This window comes from Diospyros lotus, chromosome 2, assembly GCF_014633365.1.
Source record: "Diospyros lotus cultivar Yz01 chromosome 2, ASM1463336v1, whole genome shotgun sequence".
NCBI classification, from domain to species: domain Eukaryota; kingdom Viridiplantae; phylum Streptophyta; class Magnoliopsida; order Ericales; family Ebenaceae; genus Diospyros; species Diospyros lotus.
In genome coordinates this window covers 38140589-38157601 of record NC_068339.1, presented here as the reverse complement: position 1 = coordinate 38157601, position 17013 = coordinate 38140589, and positions in this window count along the sequence as shown.

Sequence of the window (17013 nt, the reverse complement as noted above, 5' to 3'; positions counted from 1 at the left end):
GTAAGATAACTAGACACCCTTCCATTCCCCCCCTTCGTTATTGTGACAAAATAAGGGTTAATATATTAGTTATTGCTAGTTTCTTCTCTAACTAAGGACGTTGCGGTTATAATAACTTAATTTGAGAGCTTATTACTTTCCTTAGGAGATCTGGATCTTTGAGAGAATGAAATTGATGTCCGTCAAAAGTGGAGATTGCCTATTGTTCAATTATTTGGAGAGCCGGTGTCCTCTCAATTATTTGTGAAAGAAGGAAGTTTAAATCCATCAAGAATATGAGCCATATTTTTAGTGTCTTAACATTTGAAACAGATGGATGACATTGTTATGTCCACGATGATAACTTGCATTAATTACCACAGGCCAAGTTTGCGTTTTTTGTTTTTTTTCCTTCTTTTTTTCCAATACAATACATTAAACCATGTCCTATTCCATATCTATGATTGTAATCATGGTTGTTTTATAAAATTGTCGTAGATGTAATAAGATTATATATTTCTTCTTGTTTCTCTGACTGTCTGACACAGAGAGACTCATTGCCATTTGGCTGGCTGTTCCCTTAATTCTTTCTTTGGATGCAGCAAATAGATTCAACAAGACAGAGGACCATCTCTGGCCCAAATCTGAAGATTTTTCTGGTGTGATCTTTCTTCTGTTCTGTCTCAGCAGTCTTCTACCTTCTTTTCTTCTCTTCTCTTTTAGCATATCTTTCTTCCCTTCTCTTACACCTGGATTCTCTTTTAGCATATCTTTCTTCCCTTCTCTTACACCCGGATTAGGGATACGGAACAACTGAGTCCCCAACATTCTGCATTATCTTCTTCTGTAGACATAATGTTTTTTAACTGAAGATAAATTTTCATTTATTTGATTGTTTCTTGGGAAAAATAAAAATTGATTGCATTACCTGGAGACTGCAGTTACTGGTTCTTTATTTATTTTTTTTGAAAAAAAGCTTTTTTGTATGAATTCCTTTCATTGTTTCTTCTGAAAAAAAGAAAAAGAAATTAATTCCATTAACTAGTTCTCTCAAGTTAGAGACATGAATGCTAGTCAGCTACAGTGTTTGTAACACCAGAGATTTTTAGATTCAAATATGATGTAATATTCAAGATTTTTAGATTCAGATACTTGAGGAAACAGGACATTTCAAGGGATTGTGAAAGTCATGATTGCAGATTTCAAATAAAACTCCAATACAGCTTTGGATCACCTTTGAAGTTCAAACAACATTTCGTTCCGCCTTTGGATCATTTTGGAGTCCAAACCTTATTTAAATCAAAGTCTTTGTTAAGTCTTTTGCTTAGCCTCTAAGTTTGGGTCATGTGGCAAACATTTATTGGCCACACATGGAAGATAATAATGAGGCCTCATAATGATGGAACATGTGGCGAAACACGATTGGTCGAAAACGTTTATAAATAGGACCTTTGGGTTGAGTTTTGGGCATTCCAAATCATTTGAAGCCAAGTTTATGCCATATTGAGTGGTGTGAAGGTGAAGAGTGTGTTCTTGAGAGGGGGAGATTCTGCAAGAAAAACGAGGGAAATCGGTAAAGGAATGAAGGAGATATGAGCCTTGCTGGAAAAACTATGCGTCACTGGAATTTGGGCCTGAATCGCCAGAAAACAGCAAGGTAAGTCCAGTTTTTTTTGATATTCTGTAGAGAGGCGAAAGAGGAGCATGTAGGAAAAAACGGGGGTCGAATCGGAGTTAAAACGAGAGAGATATGATCGAAAAACCAAAAAGGTGCAAAGCTGTTGCGAAAATTAAGGGCGGCACGTGCAGTTCATCCATTGGGAAGGGGCTGTGTGTGAAGGCGTGTGAGCCACCTTCTGTGAGCGTGTGAGGGCGTGTGAAAGCCCCTTTTCCCCTGAAATTTCACGTATCAACCCCTTATTTAATTACCTGCAATACTATGTAAAATTATTTTAGGTTTAGTTCACAAAAATACGTATTTTTTGTAGAAAAGCAAATTCGGTAAGGTGTGAAGCCTTAAACATTCATATCTTATCCAACTAAGTTGAGGTAAGTACACTATGAACTATCTACGATGTTTAAGCATGCTCATGAATCATGTTTATGTGGTCCCTCATGTTATGTTTTAAACAAGTTTCATGTTTTCAAACAAGTTACGGGACCGGGGTTTAGGAGTGCTACGCACGGAGGTTTTTACCCCTGCAAGTTGGTAGAACCTATTGTGTCCCCTTATGTTATACGTTCATGGTACAAGTTCATGTCATGTCATGTTTAAATACGTTTGATAGTTCTCTTGTACTTACTGAGATTTGCGTAATCTCACCCCTTATATTTTTCCCCCCAGGTGATCATGAATGAGGAGATCGGGATGTGGACGTGGAGCGTGGTGGCTCATTAAAAGGAATTTTCAGTAATTGAAATCCTGTTTTCTCTCTTTTTGTCAAAGGAAAGATTTTTAGTATTGAATTTTTATGTTATATGTATACTATTGCTACATCGTATGTCCTTAAAACTTATATAAGTTTATGAAAAGGCCGAGTCTCATTTTAAGTCTGGATTTCTCTGTATGAATGCTATTGTTACAGAGCATATTTGCTAAGTCTTTCTTTCTTCTATTGAAGCCATGTTTTTAGTATCAAACTTTATATTTACACAAAACATGCTTTGAATTTTATTATATTTGAAACTTTACTTAAGTTTATAAAAGTCTTGTTTCTCAAGTTTTTCTGCGCTAAACCTTGAAGTTCTAATGAATATTATTATTTTTAAGCATGTTTGAAATCTTTTTTTTTTTTTTTCAAATTTATGAAATTTATATTTAAAGAATATGGAAGTTTGTTTTTTTTTCATGGCATGTTTTTGGGTGTTTCCAGTAGTAGCATGTTTTTAAGTTACGGGTGTCATAGTGTTACTCTTCATTGACATCATTCTTTCAGTGCTTTTTACTTTAGAAGATTGAGGATTGAACTGAAAATTTTAGATAATTAATATTTTCAGTTGCAGAATAGAAATTGATTAATCTGTAAGAAGAGTGGATGACCTTTTTCTTAAAGGTTTAAACACTTAAACAAAATCTAGTTTGAAATTGGTAAGATGATTATGGTCTAGGTAAAGATATAGTAACCTTAGTGGTCAGCAATTTTGTGTGCATGAATATGACCCTCATGGTATGAGAAGTGTAGTTTGACTCCTGTAATTTAGTTAGCTTAGTGTCATAACCCTATTACTCCCCCAATTGAATTGTGCAACACTTGGAGCCAAGTCCCCATTCGATAGGCAAGTATGTCTTTACTAACTTATGGGTTCAAGAACAATTGAGAGATAGTGACTAGCAAGCAAAGCAAGGTAGGCACAATGAATAGAAGGCATTTGTATTACTTGAAGGGGACTCACACTTGAGAGCTTGAATGATGATGGCTTGAGGTATTTATAGCGTTCGACCTCCTCAAGAAATGCCTAGGATCAATTGCTATTCAAGGTCTATTATTAGCCATTTAGAATCCTCTCTGAATATCAATGATATTTTCCCACTCATTCTAGAATATCTAGATACATTTTTTTTTTGTAGAAGTATTGTTTGGAGAGTTCTTCAAGAATGTACAAGCATGGTTCAGAATTCTAGAACTCAACTCATGTTCCATGCAACTGTCCATGCTGCGTTTTGACCATGTCGATGTGGCACATGTTTAGGAATATAAACCTTGGTAAAATGATAGGGTGTGACACTCACAACTACCTAAGTTGAGGATGCCCTTTCATCATGCCTTCATGGAACCTTTCCATTAAGGTCTTGAACTAGCATAACAAAGTTCTTGTGTTCATTACTCATGACTTGGAGGTACTCTTATCTTTTGTTTCATAAGATAAGCTAATATCTCTTCTAGCATCTTGTCATAAGACACAATAATTGTTGTAGAGATGCTTTTTGACTCTCCGCCATCTAGCTCTTCCTTTTCTTCACAATAAAGCTTTTGCAAGTCCAAATGGAAGACTAGGTGTACTTTCAACCTAGGAGGTAGCTTCCCTTGGTAAGAAACCTTTTTGACCGTGTGTAGAATAGGAAAAGGTCCTTTGTGTCTCAATATGTTCCTTTGTTTCAAGGGCTAAAAGTTCTTGAACTTATTGTGGCAGGCTCACCAACTCCAATTCCTTCTCCTTGGAAATTTATTAGATATAACTTCTTATTAGCTTGCTTATTCATTTTCTTGAAGACTTTTCAAGGTAGGATGGAGTGATGTCTGCTTGCTCTTTCCAATTGTTGGTGACCTTAAAAGCCTATGGCCTACTCCCTTTAAACTTGGGCACCATTGTAGTCAGTGGTTGTCCCATTTGCAACCTCAAATGGACTTTTCCTTATAGAGTTACTTCATTGTAGGTTGTAGGAGAATTTCGTCACTTACGATGAGTCTTGCCTAATCATTCTATTTGGCACTCACAAAGTACTTAAGGTGCATTTATAATAAGGAATTTACCATTTTTTTTTGTTTATTTTGTTTGATGTTGGAAGCTTATGAAGAAGTATAAGTCCAATTCCAACAACTACAATAACTTCTGCCTAAATTTTTGCTATGAAGTGAGGGTTGCGGTCTAATATGATTATCATTGTGGTCTAATATGATTATCATGGTACTAAACCTCGATCTTGAAGAACAACAATGCCACTAGTTCTGTGGTGTAATTCTTAAAAGCTGAGATGATAGTAATATATTCAGATAATCTATCCATTACTATTATGGTGGAGCCAAATCTAGTGGATGTTAGTAGTGTCGTGATGAAGTCCAAAGTGATAATACTAATCCATGGTCTCGAGGGAATCAGTATTAGCTCAAGTAGTATGAGGTGAGTTCTACTCAAACTTTTCCCATTAACATATTAGGCACATGCACTAGTAAAATTCTAGATCATCTATATGGCTTATGGCCAAATCACCTAATAGGTGTGTCTATTGTTCTTCTTCTCGCATATTCAAATCATCTTAATTTTTAACTCTTGTATCCTATCGTCAGTAGGCTCTAACTAATCTTATCTTTAATCGGCTCTTATCTTAATTTGTGACTCTTGCATCTTATCTTCAGTATGTTTATAAGATCTTTTTTCTTGTTTTGTCTTTTTTTGGTATGGCCGCATACCTACTGTAATAGCTTAATCTTAGCTACACTCATTTTTTGCACATGTTAGTCCTTAACTACAAAATATTTTGAGGCATATAACAACTGTGGTATTGTAGTCATTTGATAAAACTTCTCTTTAAACTTTAAAGGCATTTTGCTATCGCATAAAATGATGGACCCACTCCTCCAATTTAATCATCATACCTTAATTCTATGAGTAATATCCTCTATAATCTCCTATTCTTTTTGAGCAATTGATTTAAGATTTGAAATTGTTACTATACTTTCTTGGGATAACTTGCTCTCATGGTCTCACAAGAATATCCACACTTGTGTTTCTGCTCAAATTACATATTTGATTTTCGACCTATTTAATTTATAAATTTTGGATTCTAAGGTGTTTCTTCATAGTTCAATTTTATTGTTCTCTTATTGTCTCATCCACTAAGAGAATATCATCTCCACAATGGTGCACCAAGGCACTTCTTGTTACATGTGCTTTGTGAGCTCATCTATCACAAAAGCAAAGAGTTGAAGGCTCAGTGTAGATCCTTGACGTAATCCAATTGTATTTGAAAAACCCTTAGTACCTCCTCTTTCACAAATTCAGTCACATTTAGACCTGATAATACATGTCTAGAATAACCTGTATATAGGCAATATAGATTCCTCTCTGCTATAACACCTTCCACAAACTTTTTTTGGGGGCTTTATTGTAGGCTTTATTTAATTTATAAATACCAAATGCAAATCTTTTTGTTTATCTTTGGATTTTTCATTAGACATCTTAATAAGTAAATAGCTTCAATTGTGACATCTTAATGCAATAGGAACTGTACCGTGTCTCACATGTGGTCTATGGCTAGCCTTTTTTGTCTATTCAAACTTGATAATACTAAAGATGATGAGAAATTAAAAAAGACTTTTTATTCAATTAGTCTTATATTCCTTCACATACTTGGTCCCTATTTAACATGTACATAGAAAACAAAAAATGGAAACATAAGATTAAACCCAAGAAATCAGCCCCAAATAATCAGCCTAAACCTTCCAAATATTGTGACCTCAATCTCCTCCAAATCCTCTTCAAATCATCCAGGATTTCAACACTCCCCCTCAAGTTGGATTATAGATGTTGATCATGTCCAACTTGCAAATAAACTCTTTAAAGCTAGATCTCTGTAACCCCTTAGTGAATATATCTGCCAATTGTTCTCTAGTAGGAATATAGGTCATGCAGATTGTTCCTTTCTCAATTTTCTCCTTTATGAAATGTCTGTCAACTTCTATATATTTAGTCCTGTCGTGCTGGACCGGATTATGGGAAATACTGATAGCAGCTTTGTTGTCACAGTAGAGTTTGATGGGAAACTCTACTGTGATATGTAGTTCCTCCAAAAGCTTTTGTAACCATAGCCCTTCACACATCCCTTGAGCGACAGCTCTGAATTCAGCTTCGGCACTACTTCTGGCTACCACATTCTGCTTCTTACTTCTCCATGTTACTAGATTTCCCCAAACATAGGTACAATAGCTGGTAGTAGATCTTTTGTCTTCTGCTGAGCCTGCCCAATTTGTATTTGTGTAGATCTCTATCTTCTTACTATCTCCTTTCTTAAAGAATAGACCTTGTCCTGGTGAGCCTTTCAGATATTTGAGAATCTTATACACTGCTTCTAGGTGACTCTCCTTTGGTGAATGCATATGCTGACTGACAACACTTATAGCGAAAGCAATGTCGGGTCTAGTGTGAGATAGGTAGATCAATCTACCTACTAGCCTCTGATATCTTTCTCTATCCACAGGCTTTCCAACGTCTTCCATTCTTTTCCCTGCCTCGATCGGAGTATTGCTTGGCTTGCAACCAAGCATACCAGTCTCAGTCAAAAGGTCAAGAACGTACTTTCTCTAAGAGACACTAATTCCCTTCTTTGATTTGGCGACTTCCATTCCCAAAAAATATCGCATTTGACCTAGGTTTTTTACTTCAAACTCTATGGCTAAGACCTTCTTCAACCTCTCCAGCTCTCCTATGTTATCTCCAGTAAGTATGATGTCATCCACATACACAATCAGAATGGTCCTCCTACCATCATTGGATAGTTTGAAGAACATAGTATGAACTGACTGCCCCTATTGATATCCTTGGTTCTTAATTACCTTCGCAAATTTATCAAACCATGCTTTTGGTGATTGCTTGAGCCCATATAAAGATTTCTTCAATCTACATACTCTGGTTTCTTTTCCCTCCTTGTAAAATCCTGGGGGTAATGTCATGAATACTTCTTCCTCTAGCTCACCATTCAGAAAGGCATTCTTGATGTCAAACTGATGGAGAGGCCAGTCCAGGTTTGCTGCCAAGGATAAGAGAACTCATATAGTATTCAGCTTGGCTACTGGTGCAAGTCAATACCATATGTTTGGGTGAACTCCTTTGCAACTAGGCAGGCTTTGTACCGCTCTACTGTGCCATCCGCCTTGTACTTCACCATGAACACCCACTTATAGCCCACTGGTTTCTTCCCCCTTGGCAACGTCATCACCTCCCAAGTTCCATTTTTTTCTAATGCCTTTATTTCTTCCATCACTACTTCTCTCCATTTTGGAATCTCCAAGGCTTCTTGAATATTCTTAAGAATCTGGGTTTTGTCAAGGTTAGACGTAAAAGTACGACACTTGGAAGAAAGGGCATTGTAAGATACAAATTTTGAGATAGGATGGAGAGTACATGAACGAGGTTGTTTTCTAAGAGCAATGGGTAAGTCATCAAGATTTTTTACCTGGTTAGGATTGGGTTTTGGCTCATGAGTAGTCGGAGCTATCACCGATTCAAACTCTTTTGATGCTTCAGATGCGAGAGTCTCATCGGGCTTTGATTTAGGTCTCCTTGAGTAGACAAGTGGCTCTCTGTCTAATTGTTTTTCCACATCTCCCCCTGAGTTCAAGATTCCTTCTGTGTTGGACAAAGAAGGAGATGGTATATTATAAGGAGCAGACTCAAAGATCGCAACATCAAAGTCGGTGTCTGAGGAACTGTCACGGTCGAAGATGACAATAGAGAAGCTTCCTTAATACGAGTATTAAGGAGAATTGCTAGCGTTGAGAACAGAGAATTTGGAGGGAGAAGTTAGAGCAATAGAGAGAGAGAAAGAGAGAGAGAAGAGCTAGAAGACAGATGGAAAACAAAATGTGATATTCTTCATTGATGCCTTCTTACAGCAGCCTCACTACTGATATAGTGGCAAGGCCGTGGACGTCGGGAATCCTTTTCCCAACGGTTGTAACCATAAGTTTTGTCCTATTCGACCTCTCCCACGTGGAGAATCTTTGGCTAACAAACTTAGCACTAGAAATTACAATAAACCCACAAGTAGAAAGTAAAACAAAGGAATTACATTGCAATGAAAAGAATTAAAATATGTTGCTGCTTTGTTGCTGAGGGACGGTCATGATAACTTCCCTCCCCTTCAACCGATTTCTTGTCCTCAAGAAATGCTAAGGAGATTGGCTGATCGGGGAAATTGCCTTAGGAGATCGGGTAAATTGCCTTAGGAGATCGGGTAAATATTCCCAGGTGCTGCAATCTGAAGTACTGCCACACCACTTAACCAGCACCTGGATGAGCGAAGCCCCTTGTTTCCACACTACCCTCCTCTTGATTATATCCTCTAGTTCCACCACCCTGATAGCTTCTTTAGGGAATGTAGGGAGGGTCTGCTTACCGGCTGGCTTCCCACGGATTTCTTGAGGAGAGAGACATGAAAGACTGGATGGATTTGAGTTCCTTCCGATAAATTCAGGCGGTATGCCACCTGTCCTATCTTGGCTTATATGGTAAACGGACCAAAATATTTGGGGCTAAGCTTAGTCACCTTTCCCTTAGTGATGGCCTTGAGATGGGGGTATCGCAGCCTCAAATACACCTTATCCCCCACAGCAAACTCCCTTACACTTCTCTTGCGATCGGCTACTTGCTTCATCCTGTTCCTAGCTGAGGCCAACTCTTGCTTAAGCTGTTGGGTGACCTGCCTTCGTTACTGAAGGTATTCTTCTACTGTAGCTACATTGGATGCCCCCTCTACAGCTGGTAAAGTTGGTGGTGGGTACCCGAATAGAGCTTCAAATGGTGACATTTTGATAGAAGAATGATAGTTGGTGTTATACCACCATTGGGCTAGGGACAACCACTGATGCCACTCCTTGGGTTGTAAGAGGCAAACACACCTCAAGTAGGTTTCTAAACTTTGATTTACTCTCTCGGTTTGGCCGTCTGATTGGGGGTGGTAGGCTGTAGACTTGCTCAGCTTAGTTCCCAACGCCTTCATGAGTTCTTGCCACATTAAACTGGTGAAGATCCGATCCTGATCTAAGACAATGTATTTGGGGGTCCCATGCAACTTTACCACCCGATCAAGGAAGGCCCTAGCTACATCTTGAGCGGTATACGGGTGAGTTAGCCCTATGAAGTGAGCAAGCTTGGTCAACCGGTCCACTACGACCATTATGCTGTCTCTTCCCTTCGACCTCGGTAGGCCTTCCACGAAATCCATTGACACGTTAGTCCAGGCTTGGTCCGGGACAGGTAACGGTTGCAGTAACCCCGGGTAGGCGGTGTTCTTCGTCTTACACCTCTTGCAGGCATCGCAAGATAGCACATATCTGCGAATCTCAGCCTTCATCCCTGGCCAATGGAATACCCTCTTAACCCGTACATAAGTGTTTTGCGTGCCCGAATGCCCTCCTAGTGGTGACTCATGCAAGGATTGCATGATCTTGTTCTTGAGCCCGATATTATTTCCAATCACCAACCTTCCGTGACGCCTCAACACTCCTCCACTTAACGTATATTCCTCCCCCTCCTGCGTTCCCACAGTCAGCTTTTCTATTATCCGCTTTAATTTTTCATCCCCTTCGTAGCTATCAATTACCTCATTGTACCACTCCGGCACCACCTGGGAGATCGCCGCCACACTTCCCTCTTCGTGGCATCTTGACAGAGCATCCGCCGCGATATTTTCCTTCCCTTTCCGATACTGTATGGTGTAGTCCAGCCCCATTAGTTTAGACATTCCTTTCTTTTGCAATTGGGTGTGAAGTTTCTGTTGTAGTAGAAACTTGAGGCTTTCATGGTCGGTTTTTATGATGAATCTGCCCGCTTCTAGATAATGCCTCCATTTGTCAACCGCCATCAGAACAGCTATAAACTCTTTCTCATATATGCTGAGCCCCGAATGTTTGGGGCTTAAGGCCTTACTCAAGAAAGCTAGCAGTCTCCCTTCCTGAGCTAACACTGCTCCAACACCAGTGCCACTTGCATCCATTTCTAAAATGAATGGTTTGTTAAAGTCCGGTAGCCCCAAGGTCGGCACCCTACTCATGGCTCCTTTCAGTTTAATGAATGCTTCTTCTGCCAATGGTCCCCATTCAAAACTTCCCTTCTTTAGTAATTGCGTCAGGGGCTTGCTGATGGCCCCATATCCCTCCACAAATCGCCGGTAGTACCCCGTAAGGCCCAGAAATCCCCTTATGGCCTTTATTGACTTGGGCCTCGGCCAAGACTCCATAGCCTCTAGTTTCCTTGGATCTGTGCTGACCTCTCCCTTGGATATGATGTGGCCTAAATATTCAACTTGCTCTTGACCAAAAGCACACTTAAACTCCTTAATAAAAAGCTGGTTAGATCTGAGGATATCAAAAGTGGTCCTTAGGTGAGATAGGTGCTGATCAAAGGTAGGACTATAGATGAGGATGTCGTCAAAGAATACAAGTATGAACTTGCATAAGTGAGGCTCGAATATACGGTTCATGAGGGATTGAAAGGTGGCAGGGGCGTTAGTGAGCCCAAAGGGCATCACTAAGAATTCAAAATGCCCATGGTGGGTTCTAAAGGCTGTTTTAGGGGTGTCTTCCGGTTTCATTTGGATTTGGTGATAGCCCGAACGAAGATCCAGTTTAGAAAAGTATTGAGCATTGTGTAATTCGTCTAAAAGATCCTCAACAAGTGGAATGGGAAACTTATCTTTGACCGTTAGGGCGTTTAGTTGGCGGTAATCCACACAAAACCGCCATGTCCCATCCTTCTTTTTCACTAATAAAACTGGAGAAGCAAAAGGGCTTTGGCTGGGACGGATTATGGCTTGTTGGAGCATTGCCTTGACCATCCTTTCTATTTCATTCTTTTGGGCAAGAGGGTAACGATAAGACCGAATATTAACGGGTTCGGGGTTCAGTGTTAGGTTTTAGGTTGATGGTATGGTCTTGAGCTTGGGCAGGGGGAAGGGCAGAAGGTTCTAAGAATAAATCCTCATATTCTAACAGCAAGATATTAAGAAGGTCTGAGTATGATACCTGGTCAATTTGTTGGCGAGGGGAGCTAACTGTCAATAACACCTTCCCGTGCACCTCCCGTTCCCCTCTGTCTTCTTCGATGGCCACTATGGAGAATAGGTGTGCCAGGTGGTTCCACCTTCCTGTGAACAATTTCCGCAGCCTTCTCCCACTGATCATTTTACAGCTACCCGTTTCCTTCCCTCCTGTTAGCTTCATCCTCCTCCATTTTTTCTCAAATGAGACCTCCATTTTGTTAAAATCAAAGCTTATGGGACTCACCCCTTTCATCCAGTCCACACCGAGTACAATGTCACAGCCCCCTAGTTGTAAGAGTCTTAGATCAGCCTCAAACATTTCACCTTGCATTTCCCAGCTGAAGCCATTATAAGCCGACTTGCTCAACACCCGATCCCCATTTGCCACTGTCACACTCAGGGGTAGCGTCCCCGCGTCCCCGTGATTGAGCATTCAAGTCTCTTGGCTATGCTCTCATCGAGGAAGCTATGGGTACTCCCACTATCGATAAGAATCATCAAGCCACACCCATTTGATCGGCCTTCCACCTTCATAATCTTATTATTAGCTACCCCCTTCAAAGCATGAATGAAAATCTCTCCATTGTCCTTCTTGTCGTCCTCCTCGGGGTTTAAATCCCCGGCCCCTCCTTGATCCTCTCCTTCGCCTCCCTCTAGTAGAAGGATTTGCCTTCTACACTGGTGTCCTGGGTGATATTTGTCTCCACAACAAAAACAGAGTCCTGCTAGCCTCCTCTGCTCTCTCAGTTGTTCCCCATATGGAGCCGAGTTTGATCCTCCCACGTGTTTTCCCTTCGCCAACTCCTTATTGTAGCTCTTTCCTCCGATATTGGATGTGCCCAGACCCACCCCTCTCTGTTGTTGCCTCTGCTTCTTCATCATCGCCTCCACCAGGGTCTCTTGCAAACGGGCACTCTCCGAAGCTTGTTCCACTGTTCTTGGCCTCATCATTTTCACCATTGGCCGCAACTCCTTGTTAAGACCGCTCATGAAGCTGAATACGAAATAAGCTTCCGAGAGGTGGGGGTTGTGGCGAATCATGAATGACCTTAACTCTTCAAACCTTTGCTGATAGGATTCAACACTTCCCACCTGCTTGAGTTTGTTGAATTCCTCTATAGTATCCATCATGCTTCTTTCTCCAAACCTCTCGCACAACTTCTCTGAGAACTCCTCCCATGTATACTCCCTCCTTACACTCAGGCACCCTTGGAACCATGCGTCCACTACTTCATTGAAATAAGCAGTGGCCAGTGGTACCCTTTGCGCCTGCGGTATATTGTACCAGTCAAACAGTCTCTCACATTTTCTTACCCACCAACACGGATTAACCCCTTCAAACATCGGAATCTCCATCCGAGGCATTGGGTACCCTGGTTGATGATGATTGGGAGGCTCCACCCTGTTTCTCCCCAGCATCCTCTCCAACTCCTCTTCCGGGTTTATCTCAAGTTCGGATGTTCCAATTCCTCGATCCATTCTATGGTTTTGTAGAATGGGCTCATTTCTCTTCCTAGGGGGAAAGTCTGGTGCCATCCTAATCGAATTCTGATGGGTAAACATCACCATGAACTGTTGCATCTGAGCTCCCAGTTCGTCTCGTACTCTCGCGATTGAAGAATCCAACCTTCGCTCCAATCCTTCCATGGAACTCTCTAGCTTGCGGTCCATAGCTATGATTGCCTCATGATTTCGGGTAGCTCCTAGCTCTAGTTGATCGGTTTGGTTCTGAAACTCCGCCATCGTCGATTGCACTTGCTGAAGTTGTCTCTAGACCCTTCATTCGAGTACCATCGGCCATTGTTACCGATACTACAAGTGTTGGCCGCGAATCGGTTGCTCTGATACCAATTAATGTCACGGCCGAAGATGACAATAGAGAAACTTCCTTAATACGAGTATTAAGGAGAATTGCTAGCGTTAAGAACAGAGAATTTGGAGGGGGAAGTTAGAGCAATAGAGAGAGAGAAAGAGAGAGAAGAGCTAGAAGATAGATGGAAAACAGAATGTGATATTCTTCATTGATGCCTTCTTACGGTAGCCTCATTACTAATATAGTGGCAAGGCCGCGAACGTCGGGAATCCTTTTCCCAACAGCTGTAACGATAAGTTTTGTCCTATTCGACCTTTCCCACGTGGATAATCTTTGGCTAACAAACTTAGCACTAGAAATTACAATAAACCCACAAGTAGAAAGTAAAACAAAGGAATTATATTGCAATGAAAAAAATTAAAATATGTTGCTGCTTTGCTGCTGAGGGACGGTCGTGAAAGGAAGGAGCTTCACTCAAGAACTCCCCCTGAAGTGAGTAGTAGGGAGTATGCTCAAAAAATGTGATATCTAGATTAACATATAATTTCTGTGAAAGAGGGTCATAACATTTGTAACCCTTCTGAGTAGGAGAGTAACCAAGGAAGACACATTTGAGGGCTCTTGGATCCAACTTAGTACGGTGGGAGGCATGAATGTGGACAAACACGGTGGACCCAAAAACACGAAGCGGGAGAGATGAACTGAGCCGAGAATTAGGGAAGATTTCCTGGAATTTTTGGAGAGGGGTTGCAAATGAGAGAATTCGACTAGGCATTCGGTTGATGAGGAATGCAGCAGTCAGAATGGCATCATCCCAAAAATTATTTTTCATGTGAGAGGTGAACAATAGGGCACGAGCTACCTCAAGAATATGCCGGTTTTTCCGTTCAGCAACCCCATTTTGTTGGGGGGTGTGAACGCAAGAACTCTGGTGAACAATATCTTTGCCTTGAAGATAGGGGCCCAAAGAATGATTGAAGTACTCAGTGCCATTATCAGTACGAAGAATTTGAATTTTTGTGTGAAATTGGGTGTAAATCATAGTGTAGAAGTTCATGAATACAGAACTAACCTCAGATTTATCATGTAGTAAATACACCCAACAAAGACGAGAATGGTCATCAATAAAGGTAATAAAGCATTTTGTGTGGGTCCTATTGGGGACTCGTGAAGGCCCCCAAAGGTTACTGTGAATCAAAGTAAAAGGCTGAGATGGTTTATAAGAACTGGAGGGAAAAGTAGTGTGAGCATGTTTTGCAAGTTCACAGACTTCAAATTGTAAATCCAAAAGAGTTTTATTTGAACAAAGTGAAGGAAACAAACGTTTCAGATATTGAAAACTTAGATGACCCATTCGTTTATGCCATAACAAAAGGTCACTATCCCTAGGACTAGATGCAGAATTACAAATAGAAGAATGACACTGTTTACTCATGTGAGTGTCATCAAAGTAGTAGAGTCCCTCGCATTCCTTAGCACTGCCAATCGTCTTCCCTGATGATAGATCCTGAAAGACACAATGGGAAGACAAAAATGTAGCTGAGCAATGGGATTGGTTGGTTAGCTGACTAACAGACAACAGATTGCAAGACAGATTAGGAACATGAATGACAGACTCCAAAGTAATAAATTCAGAGATACGGATACTCTCCTTGCCAACTACCGGGGATAAAGTACCATCTGCAATTTTTACTTTCAAGTTACCAGCACAAGGTGAGTATGTGGAAAATAAATGATGGGAATCAGTCATATGGTCGGATGCGCTAGAATCAATAATCCAGGGAGTACAGCGCGAAGTAGTACTAAAAGCAGTCAAAAAAGTACCTTTGTGGGCTAAGGAACTTGATGAAGGAGGCATAGAAGACTGACCCGAGGCTTGAAAGGTCGAAAAAAGAGCATATAACTTCTCAAGTTGCTCGGAATTAAAACCCCCAGTAGGGGCTAACTGAGTATGATGGACTGATTCTATTTGCTGTTCAGTCAAGGCTTGGTACCCATGAGATTTATTGGGCTATCTGGGCTTCCAATCAGTAGGCTTGTCATGTAAAACCCAGCAGGTATCTTTGGAATGGCCTAATTTTTTGAAATGGTCACAAAAAAGCCTTTTGTTTTGTCTTAGCCCAGATGCTGTGGAAGGCCCACGAGTTACAAGGGCTGAAGCCTCAGGCCCAGATGCAATCTTCTCCTTCAACATCACCTTCCACTTACTTTCTTAACGTCGAATTTCAGAGAATACCTCCCGAATGGAAGGTAATGGCTAACGACCCAAGACTCGGCTCCTCACATCGTCGAGCTCTCTGTTGAGCCTAGCCAGAAACTCGTACACCCTCTCATTCTCCATCCTCTTCTTGAATCGCACACTGTCACTCATGCACTCCCAAGATTCTTCACAGCTGAGGTCCAATTCTTGCCATAAACCCAACATCTCTATGTAGTATTCCGTCACGTCTCTTTCTCCTTGCTTCATTTGCCACAACCGAGTCTTTATCTCGAAGATTTGAGAAGCATTCTTGGCGTCAGAGTAGGTTTTGCGAACAGCTTCCCACACATCTTTCGCTGTCGGTAGGAACATGTATGTCTTGCCGATCGTTGGTTGCATGGAGTTGATCAAGTAGGAGGTGATGAGGGAATTCTTAGACCGCCATTTCTGGAAGGCCGCTACCTCCTTGGAAGATGGTTGTTTGATCTTGCCGGTAAGGAAGCCCAATTTGCCTTTGCCGTCGATGACCAGCTTGATGGATTGGGCCCATTCTCGGTAGTTCTTCCCATTCAGCTTCTCTACGGTAAGACAAATTGAAGAATTTTTAAACCCACTAGTCGAACCCATGGAGGGGATTATCTCTGATTCTCCGTCCTGAGTTATCGACTTGATAGACTCATGGCTGGTGGCCATGGCTTCTAGGGTTTTCAGAGTGACCTGGGCTTTGATACCATGAAGATGATGAGAAATTAAAAAAGACTTTTTATTCAATTAGTCTTATATTCCTTCACATACTTGGTCCCTATTTAACATGTACATAGAAAACAAAAAATGGAAACATAAGATTAAACCCAAGAAATCAGCCCCAAATAATCAGCCTAAACCTTCCAAATATTGTGACCTCAATCTCCTCCAAATCCTCTTCAAATCATTTAGGATTTCAACAAATACCCTAATTGCAAGTCTAGCTTGGTGAAGTATCTTGGTTTCCCTAATCAAATAGATCAACATAAGACGAATAGAATACTTGTTCTTGTGGTTACTTTTTTTAGTACCTTAAATAAAACTACCGTGTTGTCACTACCCAACACACTCCTCTCAAATGTCTAATCCTCACCAAACACCATCTCTTCACTCCAATCTGCCTCAAACTAGCATCCTCCAACCTTTTTGTCGGTTCTTTCCTGCCTAGTCCATCTTGGTCCATGTTCTTTACATATCTATATGTATACTTTTATTTCTAAATGTATATACCTTCATAGAAATTGTTTGAAATGATTGAGGGGCAGTGGGAGTGTCATGTATGAGAAACAGATTGGAAGAGATAAAAAACTTTATGGGTTTTATACAGTGTGGTTAAGATAAAAACGTTACATCTTTGCATTAATGCAAGTGGTTGGGTTTATGTAGCATGATTAGTTTAAAACCATTTGGTATGGCCAACTTTATTCTTTTGAAAGTTGTTAAATTGACCCTAAAAATACATGTGCATCATGTAGGAAGTTCAACCACTGAGGAAAGGGCGGTCACATTGCAACTTTACTT